Source organism: Crinia signifera, chromosome 9 (genome assembly GCF_055691185.1).
Source record: "Crinia signifera chromosome 9, ASM5569118v1, whole genome shotgun sequence".
NCBI classification, from domain to species: Eukaryota; Metazoa; Chordata; class Amphibia; order Anura; family Myobatrachidae; genus Crinia; species Crinia signifera.
In genome coordinates, this window is record NC_139225.1 from 50,212,167 (window position 1) to 50,228,774 (window position 16,608).

The following is a 16,608-nucleotide window of genomic DNA, read 5'->3' on the forward strand; positions in this document are numbered from 1 at the left end:
CTTCTCTTGCCAGTTGTGATGCTTTGTTCTTTTTTCTGGGGTCATCCTTGATCTCTTTGATGCCCAAAAATCTGATGATATGGCTTGTGTTTGAATTATGTACAGTTTTAAAATGATGGGACAAGCTATGAGTCTCTAGACCTTTTTTGATGTTGTTCAAATGTTCCGTTATTCGGGTTTTGAGAGGTCTTGACGTCCGTCCAATATAAAAGAGATTACATGAACACTCGATAGCATAGACAACATTTGGGGTGTTACATGTAATAAAATTCTCTATAGTAAAATTGGTTTGATTGATTAATAGTTCGGTGATCTTAGACTGGCCTCCACTTTTTATCATTTGCCAACCTCTGCACAGGCCACATCTATGGAAACCTTTCATATGAATTCTGCCATTAGGATTTGATGTAGAAAAAGCACTCCTCACAAGTTTATTTTTGATGTTCGGAGCTTTTTTATATATAAACTTTAGGACTTTTGGCAGATGGGTGCCTATAATTGGATCTTTGAGTAAAATTTTCCAATTTTTTTTTTAAGGATTTCTCTATGGTTTTGTGTTGGGCATTAAACCCTGTTATGAATGCCCACTTAAAGTCTTCATTTTCATGTGTTTCTTCCTTTGGTCGTGTAGGTCTTAGAAGGGTTTTCCTATCTATTTTTTCTGTTTCCTTTAAAGTCTCAGAGATAGTCTCTAACGTATATCCACTTTGAACGAACCTTTCTGCCATTTTGTTTGCCTGTTGTGTGTATATTGTTGTGTCAGAACAGTTGCGCCTAAGGCATTTAAATTGGCCGCCTGGAATAGCATTTAGCCAGGTGTTGTGGTGGCAACTATTTCTCTGTATATATGAAAGGCAGTCTGTTGGTTTTGTATAAGTTTTTGTTTCAAGATGCCCGTTATTATCAAATATCGTGATGTCTAAAAAATCGATACTTGATTGACTGATGTTGAATGTTAGTTCAATATTTTCGTTATTTTGATTGAAATAATCGCAGAAGGCTTTTAAATTGAGGTCATTGCCTCTCCATATAAAGACAATATCGTTGATATATCTGGACCAGGATACCAGGTCCGCCCCAAAGCCATGCCCATCCCACACATGTTCCTCTTCCCAGAGTCCCATGAAGATGTTGGCATAGCTTGGGGCGCACCTGGTACCCATTGTGGTCCCCACCTTCTAAATGTGTAAAAATTACCATGGTAATTTTTACACTCAGAAGGTGGGGACCGCACCTTGTTTTTTTTTTTTATATTTCCTCTTTTTTATATCATCTGTATGAAATTTGGAAATATATATAATCTAGAAACGCTTGCACTACTTCGCACTTTATACTGGGAGAGCGGCCAGTATTTATTAACATCACCCCAGCAAATATGTGAGCCACGAAAAACCCGCCGTACATCTGAGACGAGATACCTGAAGTGGGGCAATGACGCTCTGACCAGAGTGCCGGAAGTGGGGCGGAAGTCAGGACCGAGAGGGGCTTCCAGCAACACGCCGGAAAGTATGGCGCGAAACAGTGCCTCCTCAGGATTGGACAGCTATTCTTTTAAATGGCGACCACTAGCCCAGATACAGACATCCTTGAAAAAGACCGTAGTAAACGTTTGAAACGTGTTGGACCTTTTTTGTGGACACCTACCTGGGGAACCTTCTGCCGGGACCTTTTAGTGTTTTGCCTAATATGAAAGTTTCCGGGACCTTCATTATTAACGCATATTGAGAACTTTTTCCAGCAAGTTCTCCACCTTATCCGGTAATTGTTGAATTCCCCTGTACAGCGCCCTGATCTTTGTTTTTAGAAAAAGTGTGTTGTACATATATATCCAGTTTGGCCTTTTTTTAATGTTGTGAGAAAATAAATACAGTGTTACACTATATTTGGTTCTATTATGTTCCCATATGGTCTATCGGCACATGGAGTGTATTGTGGAATGTGAGAGCTTCTGGAGCAATCAGTGTGTCTGAAAACGCATCCATTCGGAGAAGAGGAGACGCCAATCCCATTCAAGGGGTGTATGGTACCTTTTCTACCTTAGAGTTTGGTGATGGGTCAATTATCAGATTGATTTGAAAGATCCAGACACGAGTATACAGTGGAATTTTGTGTATGATCATCCAAAGGCGGAGAAGAGGAACGTTCCCTGTGAGATAGGAACGTTGTTTTTCCCCCCTATTTTTAGCTCGCAGGAGGGTTCTTTGAACACAATCTATGTGTCTAGTACACATTACCTTTTGACCAGTATGTAAATCAGATTGGAGAAAGCAAAATATTGAAGAATGATTAGCTAAAACTGAAATGAAGATGATTTTCACCTTAGATACATTAGTTCCCAAAGGGCTAAATGTTGACTATGAATATAAGTGACTAATTTGAAATGTGTCATATACTAAGGTGTCTCTAACGTCATTTTCTTTTCTCCCTTCTTTTTTGCTGCCCGGCTTCATATGAGTCATTAATTGTCATTTTAGATTTACTGTCTAGTTTAACATTTTATCTTTACTGTCTATTTTCAAATTGTAGTTATGCTATACCATTGTGATTTTTTTTGTAACTTTTATTGGTACTATTTAATGTTCTTTTAACGCATTGTATGTTTAATGAGCTCGCCACGGATCATGTTTTACTATTTAATTATATTTGTAATCATCTGCAATAGAGGGTTAATTAACAGCTGAGTCAATTACCACTGATTAAATGAAAGCCGGGCATAGGTGAAAGTCTATTGGCCGGCGGACCCCATGTGACGGACCCAGCCATCCCTCAAATATTGTGCGAGTATAGGAGCGGCACATCTTGAAGAAGGATACATTAGTTATCCGAAACGCGTTGATGAATAGGCCCGCTCAACCGTGGAGTAAGTGAGAACATCGGGACACGCTGACGGCTGCTTGGACGCACAGTACAGCACATACACCTTCTCCCCACCCCGCCGCGTCTGTAGCACGGAGGCCTGAGGAGATTGGAAGCTGTTCCGGCTCTAACGCTTTCATCCACAGACTTTTTATATATCCCTGTTCACGTTTTGGATTTTATCGTATTTGTCTTGGAATAAACCCTGTCTTTTCAATTTCATGCTGTGTACCGGCTGGTGCTAAAGATACCTTTTTGGGAATGCGGAATTGAACCACAAAGTAAGTTGAGTTCATGCCATATGTGTTTTGAAGTTACCATAAAGATACTGTTACGTGAACACCTGTCAGAACTACATTGTAAGTTCAGTTCCATTTGTTTGATTGCAGTGGACATCCATCTGAATATATACAGGACCCCATTACATCACTGTTAAAGAATTCCACACTAGAATTCTGTATAAGCGCAGGTCTTTCCTATATTCTGTCTCCAATTGTATTATTACCCGGGCTAGGCATTAACCCTATTAGGAGACCTGCTGCTGACCACAATCAGCGCAAGGTTCAGATAACACTCTTTTCTGCATATTGTCATAGATCTGTAGAAAGAGGAGAGACCCGGTAGGTAACTAAACATGTGCTGTTTTTAACTTTTTATATTCTTCTTTTTTTTTTTTGGGGGGGGGGGTATGTGCTGTACTGTGTGTGTGTGTTCGTGTGTGTGGGACCTATGTGATATATTATCGGGGGGGGGGGGGGCCTCAGTACCGGACCTATGTGCCATATTATCGGGGGAGACGGGGACCGGACCTATGTGCCATATTATCGGGGGGGGGGGGGGACACCTATGTGCCATATTATCTGGGTGGGGAGGACCTGTGTGATGTATTATATGTGGGGGTACATATGTGTGGTATTATCTAGGTGGGGAGGACCTACAGTATGTGCTGTTTCAAATGTGGTGGGGGCTATGTGCTGTACTATTATCTGTGTGGGGAGGACCCATGTGCTGTATTATATGTAGGGGGACTTATGTGCTGTACTAATCTGTATGTAGAGGACCTATGTGCTGTATTATCTGGGGGGGGGGGTTCTGTATTATTATCTGTGGGACCTATGTGCATTATTATCAGAGTGGGGGATTTACCTATCAGATGTCACACACCTGTGATTTTGGGCCAATTGCGCCCGATTATCAGCCCAAAGTGCCGAAATCGGATGAAATTGGCCCAAAATCGCATAGAGTATAGCCACTTCTCTCTGGTCAGGTGGCCACACCCCTTAAAAAAGACCACGCCCCTTGGTGGGCCCCTGTGAGTGCATTTCCCTGGTGGGCCCTTCATGCCCCAGTTCGACACTGCCTACTCCCATAACCCTACACATACTACTGTACCCCCTATTACTTCTTTTAGAACATATTTATATTACATTTCAAATTCTGAATCATTGTAAATAGACATGTCAAAGGAACATATTTGTAGGAGGATTTGCAGGAGGATGCCTAACACATTCGCACTTGCCCACATATATAGCCCCCTCCGTAAATGTGCAGAATCCATGTGATTTCCATAATTTGCCGAGCCACCAGTCAATAAGTGGCCTTGACTGTTAATCCATATAAACATGGCTATTTTTTGACAGTCAGGACATTCACAGCCAATCAGCAGCCTTTTACCATGGTAGGGAATGTTGATTGGCTGGTTTCTCTGCAAATGACAGAAACCAAGGGGATACACTTATAGCTCCTGTAGGTCCAGTTTGGTTTAGGAAATTACTTTTTTTTCTTCTACGATCCCATGGCAGCCATCACATTGGGATATCGCCCCACTCCTTGAGTTAGACAGGTTACTTTTTTCCCAGGCTCCTCCCCTCTGGGGTATATACCACAGCTCCTCCCTTCCCCTGGTGTCTTTTTTTCCTGTCTCCTTGTTAGTTAGGTCAGGAAGGTTACTTTTATTTTTGGCTCACCTTTTAGGTACAGGGGTCACTCAGGGGGTTGCAACTTGGAAGCGTGACCCTTATTAGGGTTCCTGTCCATGCCATCAGGAGTACAGCAGCGAGTGTGTGGAGCCTCCTCTCTCCTTCATGACACCAGCACTAGCGCTTAACAGCGTGTGCACTCTCCGACAGAACTTACAGGACTGAGAGGAAGAGAGTTGTTAAAGCCTCCAGCGTGAGGCTGCAAGCGTGGACGCCGGGATTTGGACTACAAGAGCCAGAATCCCTTGCGTCGCGTCCGCCTGTAGCGCACTTCCGGTTTCGGCAGTACGCGCTGAGACTACAGGTCCCAGGCTCCTTTGCGGTAAGACGCACTTCCGGTACGCCGGACGGCGTTTGCACGCTTCCCAGCGCGCTCTGCTTGAATAAAAGAGGGAGCCTGTCAGTATCTGCTGTGAGGCAAAGCAGCAGCAGTGAAGTTCTGTACAAATCGGCTGTAAGGTAGGACGATTGGTTACCTTTGGCTTTCAGCATCTGTAAACGCAGTGTGTATTCATACCTTATGGGGTTTTATGTTACTGCAGATAGTGGTGTTTGTGAGATGGATCTGCCTTCCCCCAGTAGAGGAAACAGTGCCCCTGTGAGGTGAGCCTTATGCGTTTTTATGGAAGGGAGTTTAGAATTTTATTTCAGAATAGTAACAGGGTTTCTATTGTTGTTATAGTGTGCCTTCTGAAGCAAGGAAGAAAGTTGCTAAGAAGAAGCATACAGAGTTACGCTGCTTGGCTTGTGATAGAGTGATTGATGCTGCACTTGACAAAACGATATGTGAGAGCTGTGAACCACAGCCTGAAGCCTCTGATAATCAGTCTATAATGCTGGAAAAATTAATGGACTGGATGAAAAAATCTTTTGTGGCCAAAGAGGAGTATTTAGAACACCAAGGGTCTAAGAGAACTAGAGACCAGGCAGAATTGGAGTATGAAGGAAATGATACCTCTGATGATGGCGAGGAATTTAAGGATACCTCGGAGGAGCCAGGGGAGATTAAAGAGGATACTAGAGTGTTCAATTTTGAGACAGTGGAATATGTACTGAAACATATTTATAAATCTATGAATTATAAAGAGACTGTCACACCCATAGAAGGGGCTGATTTATTATTTGAGGATAGATCCAAGAAGGGTCGTTCCTTCCCGGTCCATCGTGTGATGAAGGAGACTATTGTGAAGGAATGGTCAAATTTGGAGAAAAAGCAAGGAAAATTATTCCGTATTGATAAAATGTATCCTATAAAGGATGAGGAATGTCTGAAGTGGTGCGGTGTGCCCAAGATAGATGCGGCGGTGGCAGAGGTGACATCACGCACTACATTACCATTAGAAGATGGGGCCTCTTTCCGGGATCCTATGGATCGGAGAATGGAGGGTTCATTGAAGAAACTACACCTTTCCGCAGCGGTATCCCTGAAATCAGGGGTAGCGATGGCTTCAGTTACAAGGGCATTGAGGATGTGGTGTACTACACTTCATACGGACTTAGAGGAGAAGATTTCAAGACAGTACATCATGAGAAATCTAGAGGTGATTCAGAAGGCGGTTGAGTTTCTTTGTGAAATGTCATTAGATGTGACCTCCTTTGCGGCCAGATCTATGGCAGCAGGAGTAGCAGCAAGGAGGGCCCTATGGTTGCGGTCCTGGTCGGCGGATTCTCATTCCAAAAACCGTCTAGTCTCGTTACCATTTGAAGGAGCATTTCTCTTTGGCACCAAGCTAGATGCCCTGATTCACAGGCTTACAGGGGGCAAATCCCTAAAGCTTCCTCAGGATAAGAAGAACAAATTCCCGTATCCAAGTACTTACAAGCAAAACTTTAGGGATGCCAAGGCATACAGGCCGGGTAGGCCGTACAGTCAGAGAGGATCCTTTTCCGGCTCCAGACAGTCCTTTCGGCAGAGTTATAGAAGAGGCGGAAGACAATGACAACCAGCTATTTCCCCCGGTGGGAGCCCGTCTGGCCCAATTTCCACATGTATGGGACATGTCAATTCAGGACAGGTGGGTACAGAGGATAATTCGAGAGGGTTATTCTTTGGAATTCAACCAGATTCCCACCTCAGATTTTTTCCAGGTGTCAAGAAGACCCAGGTCGGCCCTAGAGTCAAGAGAATTAGAAAAAATTCTGACCAATTTACTGTCCATAGAAGCAGTGGAAGCGGTACCAAGGAACCAGTGGGGGAAAGGGATGTATTCCAATCTGTTCCTCGTAGAGAAAAGTACCGGGGGGTTCAGAACTATTATAGACTTGAGAAGACTGAATCAATTCTTAATAGTAAGGAAGTTTCGTATGGAGACCATGAGAACCATTACGGCAGGAATAAGGAAAGGGGACTTCATGGTGTCCCTGGACCTAAAGGATGCCTATTATCATGTCCCAGTACATCAGCTGCATCGGAAGTACCTCAGGTTTTGCATAAAAGGGAAGCATTACCAATTTACGTGTCTGCCCTTCGGTCTGGCGGCCTCTCCGAGGGTCTTCACGAAAGTGTTAGTAACTCTGGTGGCTTTATTAAGAAGAAGAGGGATTCTCATTTGGCCGTATTTAGGCAACATACTCATAGCGGCTCCATCCGATCAGGTGCTGACACAACATATGCAGATTGTGATCGATTGTTTGGAGAGGCACGGGTGGCTAGTGAATCGTCAGAAGAGCCAGTTGACGCCCACACAGAGAATCAAGTTTCTGGGGGTGATAATAGACTCAAGAAGGTTCGAGATATCACTGTCAGAAGAGAGGTGCATAAAAGTCGGGGGGCTGTCAGACTCAATCGCAAAAACAAGAGTGACATCATTGAAGGAATGCACAAGATTACTAGGGATGATGTCTTCCACAATAGGGGTCATTCCATGGGCTCAATGGAGAATGAGAGAGTTACAGTGGGCAATCCTGCCACTTCTAAAGAAAAGGGTGTCCATAACAAGGAAGATAAATCTGTCTTCGGAAACAAGGAGGTCTCTACATTGGTGGACCAGAGAAGCCTTGGGAGGCAAGACGACATCTCTCCAGTCACCAAGATTCCGGTTAATCACAACCGACGCAAGTCAGCTAGGTTGGGGAGCTCATTGCGAGGGAGAGACAATTCAAGGCACGTGGAAGCCGAAGGAGAGTGCAAACTCGTCAAACTGGCGAGAGGCAGAGGCCGTGTGGAGAGCGATGAGAGACTTTTCCCAGGCGATCAAAGGGACGCATGTAAGAATCTTCTCCGACAATACTTCAGTGGTTGCCTACATAAATCATCAGGGGGGCACCAGGAGCAAGTCGCTCATGATAGTACTCTCAAAGATACTATCTTGGGCGGAGGAGAACTTGGAGTCATTAACAGCCATTCATGTCCCAGGGGAACAGAACATACTGGCAGATTTCCTCAGCCGAAACAAGGTGCACCCAGGGGAATGGGAGCTGAATGGAAGAATCTTCAGAGAAGTGACAAGTCGTTTTGGGGTGCCGGAAGTAGATCTAATGGCGACGCACTTAAACAAGAAGGTGAACAGATTCTTCTCCAGATACTCTCTTCCCCAGACAGCAGCGATAGATGCTTTCTCGGTCCAGTGGACGTGCGGTTTGGGGTACGTGTTTCCCCCATTTCCATTAATCCCCAAGGTTCTAAAGAAGATAATGGACGACGGGACGGAAGTGATAATCATTCTTCCCTTTTGGCCCCGGAGGGCATGGTTCACAACGGTGTTGAGGATGGCAGTTCAAGAACCTTGGACATTGCCAGTAGTTCTAGAACTCCTGAGGCAGGGGCAGCTGTTACATCCAGATCCCGCAGGGTTAGCTTTGACGGCGTGGAGATTGAGCGGGGCCATCTGAGGCAGAAGGGTCTTTCGGACCAAGTAATTTCTCTGCTGCTCCAGGCAAGAAAGAAGGTTTCTTCCATAGCTTATTATAGAGTCTGGCGAGCGTTTTTCAACTGGAGAGGATCAATGGAGGCAATACAAGAGGTCCCAACGGCTGATGTCTTACAATTCCTCTACAAGGGGTTTGCAGAGGGTCTGGCCAATTCAACATTGAAGGTGCAGATTTCGGCCTTAAGTGTCCTACTAGAGAGAAGATTGGCGGAAGAACAACTGATTATTAGATTTGGGAATGCGATCAAGAGGATGAGACCTCCAATTAGATCCCTGGTAGCCTCTTGGGACCTGAATCTAGTATTGAAAGCTCTGATGAATCCACCTTTTGAGCCGATAGCTGAGATCTCATTGAAGTACTTAAATTGGAAGACCGTATTTTTAGTCGCCATCACCTCAGCGAGAAGAGTTAGTGAACTCCAGGCGCTATGGGCAGAGGAACCATATCTGAAGATTCTCCCTGATAAGATTGTTCTCAGAACCAATCCTCATTTTCTCCCCAAAGTCATTTCCGAATTTCATTTGAACCAAGAAATTTCATTGCCGACGTTTTATCCGGAACCCAAGAGTGAGGAAGAGATGGCCTTACACAATTTAGATGTAGTAAGAAGTATTACTACTTATTTGAAGAGAACAGAGGAAATCAGGAAGACAAAAAGCTTATTTATAATACCTGAGGGGTCAAGAAAGGGATTGACTCCTACGAAACAAACCATTTCAAGGTGGATCATTGTATTCGTGTACGAGGTGGAAAGAAGAGAAGTTCCAACGATTGTCACGGCACACTCTACAAGGGCTACGTCGACTTCGTGGGCTTTGAAGGCGAAGGCGTCGATAAAGGACTTATGTGACGCTGCTACTTGGTCCTCAGTTCACACGTTCTCTAGACATTATGAAGTAAATGTGTCTGTCCCTCAGTTTGGGGATCAAGTATTACATGGTGTGATGGATAATTAAAAGAATTATAACTTGACTGGGCCCTCCCGTGTATTTAGCTTTGGTATTCCCAATGTGATGGCTGCCATGGGATCGTAGAAGAAAACATCGGATTATACTTACCGATAATTCCTTTTCTTCCTAGAGACCATGGCAGCCATTATTTGCCCTCCCTTATGTTCTTTTTTCCCAGAGAGGAAGGAGACACTCGAAAAGACACCAGGGGAAGGGAGGAGCTGTGGTATATACCCCAGAGGGGAGGAGCCTGGGAAAAAAGTAACCTGTCTAACTCAAGGAGTGGGGCGATATCCCAATGTGATGGCTGCCATGGTCTCTAGGAAGAAAAGGAATTATCGGTAAGTATAATCCGATGTTTTATGCCCTATGATGCCTACATGGACAAGAGAACTAAACAGTGCAGTCCCCTCATGTAGCGGATTATACATGGACATGTGAACCAAGCAACACCAGGGATAAGGTGACCATATGTGACTGTGAGCATTAAACTTATACTGACTATGATGTATACTGTATTTTCTGTTTTTATTAAAAAAATTCTTTCAATGGGGTCTATAGGTATCAGTGGGTTCTTAGTGCACCACATTCTGGTAATTGTGTTTTTCCAAGAACCGGCATGTGGGGAGGGTTATTTATTTATGTATTTATTTATTTATTAGCAGTTTCTTATATAGCGCACACATATTCCGCAGCACTTTACAGATAATATTTGAACATTCACATCAGTCCCTGCCCCAGTGGAGCTTACAATCTATATTCCCTATTACATGTACACGCACACACACAGACATTCTAGGGCTAATTTGTTGGGAGCTAATTAGCCTACCAGTATATTTTTGGATTGTCGGAGGACACGGGAGTACCCAGAGGAAACCCACGCAAGTACAGGGAGAATATACAAACTCCACACAGTTAGGGCCATGGTGGGAATCGAATCCATGACCTCAGTGCAGTGCTGTGAGGCCATAATGCTAACCATTACACCATCCATATGGCCCTGAGACTTGTATTCCTCCTGTAAAATACAACTTTATTCTAACTTTAACTGAACTTCTATTAATGTGTTACCCACTGGTCAGGGTTGCTGGGTATAGCTCTCAAAGAATTACAAAGCTTGGTTGACTAGTTAAGGAGACTGGGGACTCCATAAAATGAATGTGGCTGTGGCATTACCCCTTGTCCCCCTCCCAGTATGGGAGTGGTGAACCTGGAAATATGAGGGACCCTATATGCATGGATGCATTTTTTTACAGATGCAGAGTCAAAAAATGGGGGGACCTGACTCCATTTTCCCATGAATCACAACTTGCTCATGGAGCCCGGTGCTGTTTATGCTTTGGGGGGGACCCCATGACATTTAAAAATATATATATATTTACTCTTTAATTTACTTATAAATAACACAAAATCCTGCAGAAATCACACTGATCCATACAGGCTTTGCAACACAACCTCACCACACTCCACAAAATAACTATTGTACATACACTATCAAAAGGCAATTTTTAAGCCAATAGGATTGTTAGTTAATGTGCAATTTGCAGCGCTTAAATGTCCTGCTATAAGGGTCAATCACGGATCGCATTCCAAAACAATACATTCAAATTCCCCCCCTGTAATGAAATTAAAGCCTTAGGGGTTTATTTACTAAGATGGGAATTGAAGATGGGCTGTTGCTATGGGAAACCAATTAGATTATACCTATTATTTTCTAGAAGGGGATAAATAAATAAGTAGATTCTGATTGTTTGCAATGGGCAACATTCCATCTTCAATGGGAACTCCCATCTTATTAAATAAACCCCATAAACTGTACAGTGTCTAATACAATATGATCATACATATATTGTATTCATGTTCTCTGGAAGAGGGCAGCCAGTTCTGTGAGGCAGGGGGTCAGAGCCACCATGGGATGGGAAAGGGGCGTTGTGGGGGTGGAGCTACTGAGAAATGTCCTGTTTGGAGGCATGGCCAGTGCAATTGTGTCATCGCGAGTACCACCCCCCCCACACACACACCCACACACACCCCCCCCTGTGCAATGCTGGTATTTCAGGCATTGCACAGTGTTGGGTGGGGTTACAATAATGTGATTTGCATAATTTGGTCCCATGGCCTAGGTGGGAGGGTTGCCTTCCAGGAGACTTGGCTACATTTCCGAGGGGCTGTATTCCTGGAGGGTAGGCATCCCTGATATTCGGTTTAGTGCTACTTTAAGTATAGTGCTACTCCTATATATTGTGAGCTTGCAGCAGGGCCCTCTTACCTCCCAAGTCTGTCTGTTGTTACCCAGTTTGTTCTATCACTGTCTACAATTGCAAAGCGCAACGGAATCTGCTGGGCTATATAAGAAACTGTCAATAAATAAAATAATACTTTAGCATAATGGAGGCCACCCAAAATAGGATATCAGTTTGGTATAGAGTTGTAATTAAATGGGCCTATTTAAGATTATCCACACTGTGGGAGTAATTCAGACCTGATTGCACAACTGTGAATTCGCACAGTGGATGATTAGCGATCAGGGCTGCCATCAGGAATTTTGGGGCCCGGGACTCATTTCCAGTCCGGGCCCCCCCTCCTCACTTGACTTAACGTAAACCGACTTGATTATATATATTTTTTACATACAACCGGTTGAATTTTTTCCTTTTATTTTTATATTGTCTCTAAATATCTAATGTCTTGAAAAGGTAAAAATAAGATTATTTGCTTCTAGACGCATATATTGTATTACTATTATTATTATTGATATAATCTCATTTTAATAAAATAATACTATCTATTAACTCATATTGGGTGCGCAGCTCTATCTTTTCTGTGTTCTTTGTAATGGGGTGGTGGCTAAACTGAACGCTGGCCGTGCAAATATGCGGCTGTCCAATCAGGTTTGAATGACCCCCTTTGGGCCTACATAGTATCATCAAAGTGATTACAGATGACGTAATGAAGGAATTTAAGAATAAATTCATCATCATATCCCAGCACAAAAGGCATTTCCAGTGAAGAGTCTATAGTATACAGTAGTAAATAGTGATAGATATTGCTTTTTGTCCTAAAAGGATTACTGTGCAGTATGCCATTCATGCGCACATAATAATTACAGCCGGGAAGGAGGAATGTGCAACCTGTCAGGGATGGGTCAGAAAATCTCCTCCTGGTATGGCAAATAATGAAGTTAATCTCTGAAAACACCACATTTTGATGGTTAGAGATCAGTGCACGTTACTCTAAATCTAATGTGTTTTGTAGCATGCAACATTTCCCTATTTTGATGTTTTCTTATGGGAGTATGGGGATGGCTGCAACAATCAATTTAGTATTGATATTTTTTGCATTACATACATTGCACATAATCAAATTCATAACTAAAACTGGTCATAGTTTTGCAGCAGCCAGCAGTTTAAGTGCCTTTCTGTCAGTAAAATCTCATTTCAGTAATCCAGTAATTCAGCTTAATGCTTTTTTGCTCATATAACATCTACATTCTGGAGAGCAGATTCTTAGTGCCTCATTGCTGCTTTAACAACTGGTTGCAATAATTCAGCTGTTAATTCCTGATCACTCCTATAAGATCATCTTCCATTATGAATTCTCCACAGTGCCTATTTGCACTGTGTGCTATGTGAAAATGAAAGGGTTAAAAAATACCTTACGCCTTAGATATGCACCCAGAATATAAAATAGTCTGCAGACAGAATGCAGATATACTGGAATATGGAATAAATATCAATTCTAACTGAACACAAAAGGCAACCTCCTTCACACATGCATATATTATACATTAGTATTAGTAGAAACAGTAATATGTGTGTGTGTGTGTGTGTGTGTGTGTGTGTGTGTGTATATATATATATATATATATATATATATATATATATATATATATATATGTATGTATATATAAATCACATGCATGCACACAATATAAGTGATATTTTATTTACATAATTACCTACTAGATAGCTGGTGCCAGGGGTCCAGTTAAGTCTTTTGCTTTTATGGATAGCGTCTCTTATGGATAGTCAGTGCAGACCAGAGGGAAGCGAGGTAGATGAATAGAGAGAAAAAGGGGAGGAGAGCTTTGAAAAGATATGGAAGAAGGATTCATTCATTCAGGGCAAACAGGGAAAGAGTCAGACAGAGGGAGGAGGAATTAATTTTTGCTGGTGTGATGGGAGATGGGAAAACAGGGAGGTATGACAAGGGCTTTAGAAAAAACAAGAGAAGCAGAGGGAGGAAAAAGAAAGGTAAACATTGAATATGATAGGGTTGAAAGAAAAGGCAGTGAGAGGGAGGTAAATTGGTGCAGTTGTTATGAGTGTGATCTATACAAGGTTTGTCAATACTTATAGTAGGTGATGTATCAGTATTTCCACGAAAAATATGTAATTAATGTATAAATACTTGTCCGCCTCTGGTTTATAAATAAAGTGTGCCAGAGCAGTCTTAACAGCATTGTAGGCCATGGGCAAAACAATGCATTTGGGGCCCCTCCACACCTATTCACAGGAAAAAATCATAACCTGCACCTCCTGTGGTTCTGCACCATTTACTGTCTGTCTGCAGTTTGAGAAGCAGGTAGAAAAAGCTGGACTCTGGTGGATAGCTCCAACCATCTACCAATCAGAATGCTGACAGATATTCACTGTCTGGCTGCAGGCTGGGAGTCAGGTAGAGAATGCTGTAATATACAGATGGAGCCACCATCATCTGCTCTACCTAAGGCGTTTGTCCTGACAACTCACCACAGTGTGCCTAGTCGCATGGCAGCACAATAAGTCGCACAGCATGGTGTTACTGGATGAGTGCAATATCAGCGATGATCCATCAGATGTCACATCTTAAAATCACCACTGCGCATACATCAGATGTCTAAAGCGTGCGTTAAGTCTCCATTTAAATGCACTATAGCACAGGAACTACTTTACTGTACAATACTGTACAGTACAGTATGTTAAATAGACATTTTTCTCAGAAAATACTATTGCATAAACGTGAGTCTCGTTAAGCTATTTATAATGGGCTATTGGTAAGCCGTATGGTCAAAGTACTGTAAATACTGTAGGCCAGACTTGGGTTAACAAAATGGCATGGGATACAATTGTGTAAGGGCACTGCTGTACGTGCATCTCATTACACTTCACTGGTTAATCACATAATTACACTAGAGTATGAATGACATACAGTATGAGCAGGCCAGACTCGAGCACCGAGCAAGTGAACAAAATGGCTACTGAGTGTGAACCAGGGCTTTGGGGAAGCCCACATCTATAGAGGGAGCAATGGAATAGGTTTTACATGTCTAAGGGGAATGCTGAAGATGCATCTTATTATGCTAGTTAAAACACACAGTCAGGGTCGGTGTAAAGCTTCTCAGCACCCTAGGCAAAACTTCAACCTACTTCTCCCCCCCCCCCCATACTGGCACCAATATCCACTTTCCAATCCCTTAAGGCAGGGGTGTCCAAACTTTTTGTGACGAGGGCCAGATTTGGTGAGGTGAAAATATGGGGGGCCGACCATTCAGCCTGACATTGTTTGAATCCTTAATCACATCAGAATGGTCCCCCACTCTGCCCCCATTCACGCTATGTCCCCCAGCCTGCCCCTTCACTGTATTTCCCCCAGCCTGCCCCCATTCACTGTATGTCCCCCATTCAATGTATGTTCCCCACTCTGCACCTATTCACTCTGTCCCACAGCCTGCCCACTTCTCTTAATGTCCATCAGTGCCTCCATTCATTGTATGTCCCCAAGCCTGACCCTCCTTCACTGTATGACTCCCATTCACTGTATGACCCCCATTCTCTATGTACCCCACTCTTCCCCCATTCACTGTATGTCCCCCCAGCCTGCCCCTGCTCCCCTTCTCTGAATGGCCATCACTGCCTCCATTCACTGTATGTCCCCCAGCCTGACCGTCCTTCACTGTATGTCCCCCACTCTGCCCCCTCCCTTCTCTGTATGTTTCCCAGCCCCTTGTGTGAGCCAGAGGAAGGAGAGGCAAAGCAGGCACTGCAAGGACAGGAGATACTTGGGCTCCCGCTGCTGCCCTCCTCCGCTCTGCATGTTACGGGAGCAAGCTTCCCCCTTGCTGCCCCCCTCCCCAAACACTGCTGTCACTGTGATTGTGGAGTAGGGTTATATACGATTGCAACAGCAGGGGTAGGACGCCAAACACATCTGACTGTGGCCGCCGGCACCTCCTCACTCTAGCAGACAGCAAGGTAAAGGCGCACTCGCCGGGGCCCCACCTTTAGTGTCCTGTGTTGTGCTTCCCACATCTGATGCTCTGCTCACTTCCAGCTGGAGGCTTCGGGCCACTTGAAAAGACAACACGGGCCGCAATTGGCCCCCGGGCCTGACTTTGGGCATGCCTGCCTTAAGGCATACTTGCCTAACATTCCAGAATGGCAGGAAGGCTCCCAAATATCGGGTGGTCCTCCCAGCCCCCCCGGGAAGGTGGGCAAGTTCACTGCTTTCCCTAGAGGTCTCCCTGTGCACCCACAACAGAGTACAAGGAGCAGGGCGCAGCAAAGTAGGGAATTATGCAAGGGAAAGTATGGAGGTGAGGTCTTAGAAGTTCCACAGCAGCCACCTGCATTAAGTACAACAAGGATCTTCTAGATATACTTGAATTTTTGATAATCAGACTAGGTGGCGCCCCCCCAGATCCTGGCACCCTAGGCAGTTGCCTAAAGCTGCCTAATGGTAGTGCCGGCCCTGCACACAGTGGCTGCTGACAAAGGCACAGATACTGCAATGATCAACCCACAGCTCCAGTCCCCTACGCGCACCACTGTCCAGGTTTGGGTGCACCTGCTGTGCAACAGGGAGCAACCAGTAGTGTTATCGCTACAAGTGGGGAGAGATAAAAGTTCCCCCCTAAGTTCCTGGATGCAATAAAACTGTGCTAAGTGTCTCCATACAGTATTAATTATTTGAGT

The 16,608-nt window shown here is 44.0% G+C and overlaps 1 protein-coding gene across 9 annotated transcripts in view; it reads right to left on the bottom strand.

Annotated features, from left to right (window-relative positions):
- Positions 1-13,867, bottom strand: part of FRMPD3 (FERM and PDZ domain containing 3) — a 527,068-nt gene extending 513,201 nt beyond the window's left edge. For 2 of the 9 annotated variants that reach the window (XM_083159052.1, XM_083159050.1), the window contains exon 1: positions 13,614-13,867. The gene's annotated coding sequence lies outside the window, so the exon portion shown is untranslated. The remainder of the gene's footprint in view (positions 1-13,613) is intronic. The other 7 variants (XM_083159055.1, XM_083159054.1, XM_083159061.1 and 4 more) reach the window with 6 other exon arrangements.
- Positions 13,868-16,608: the final 2,741 nt, after the last annotated feature.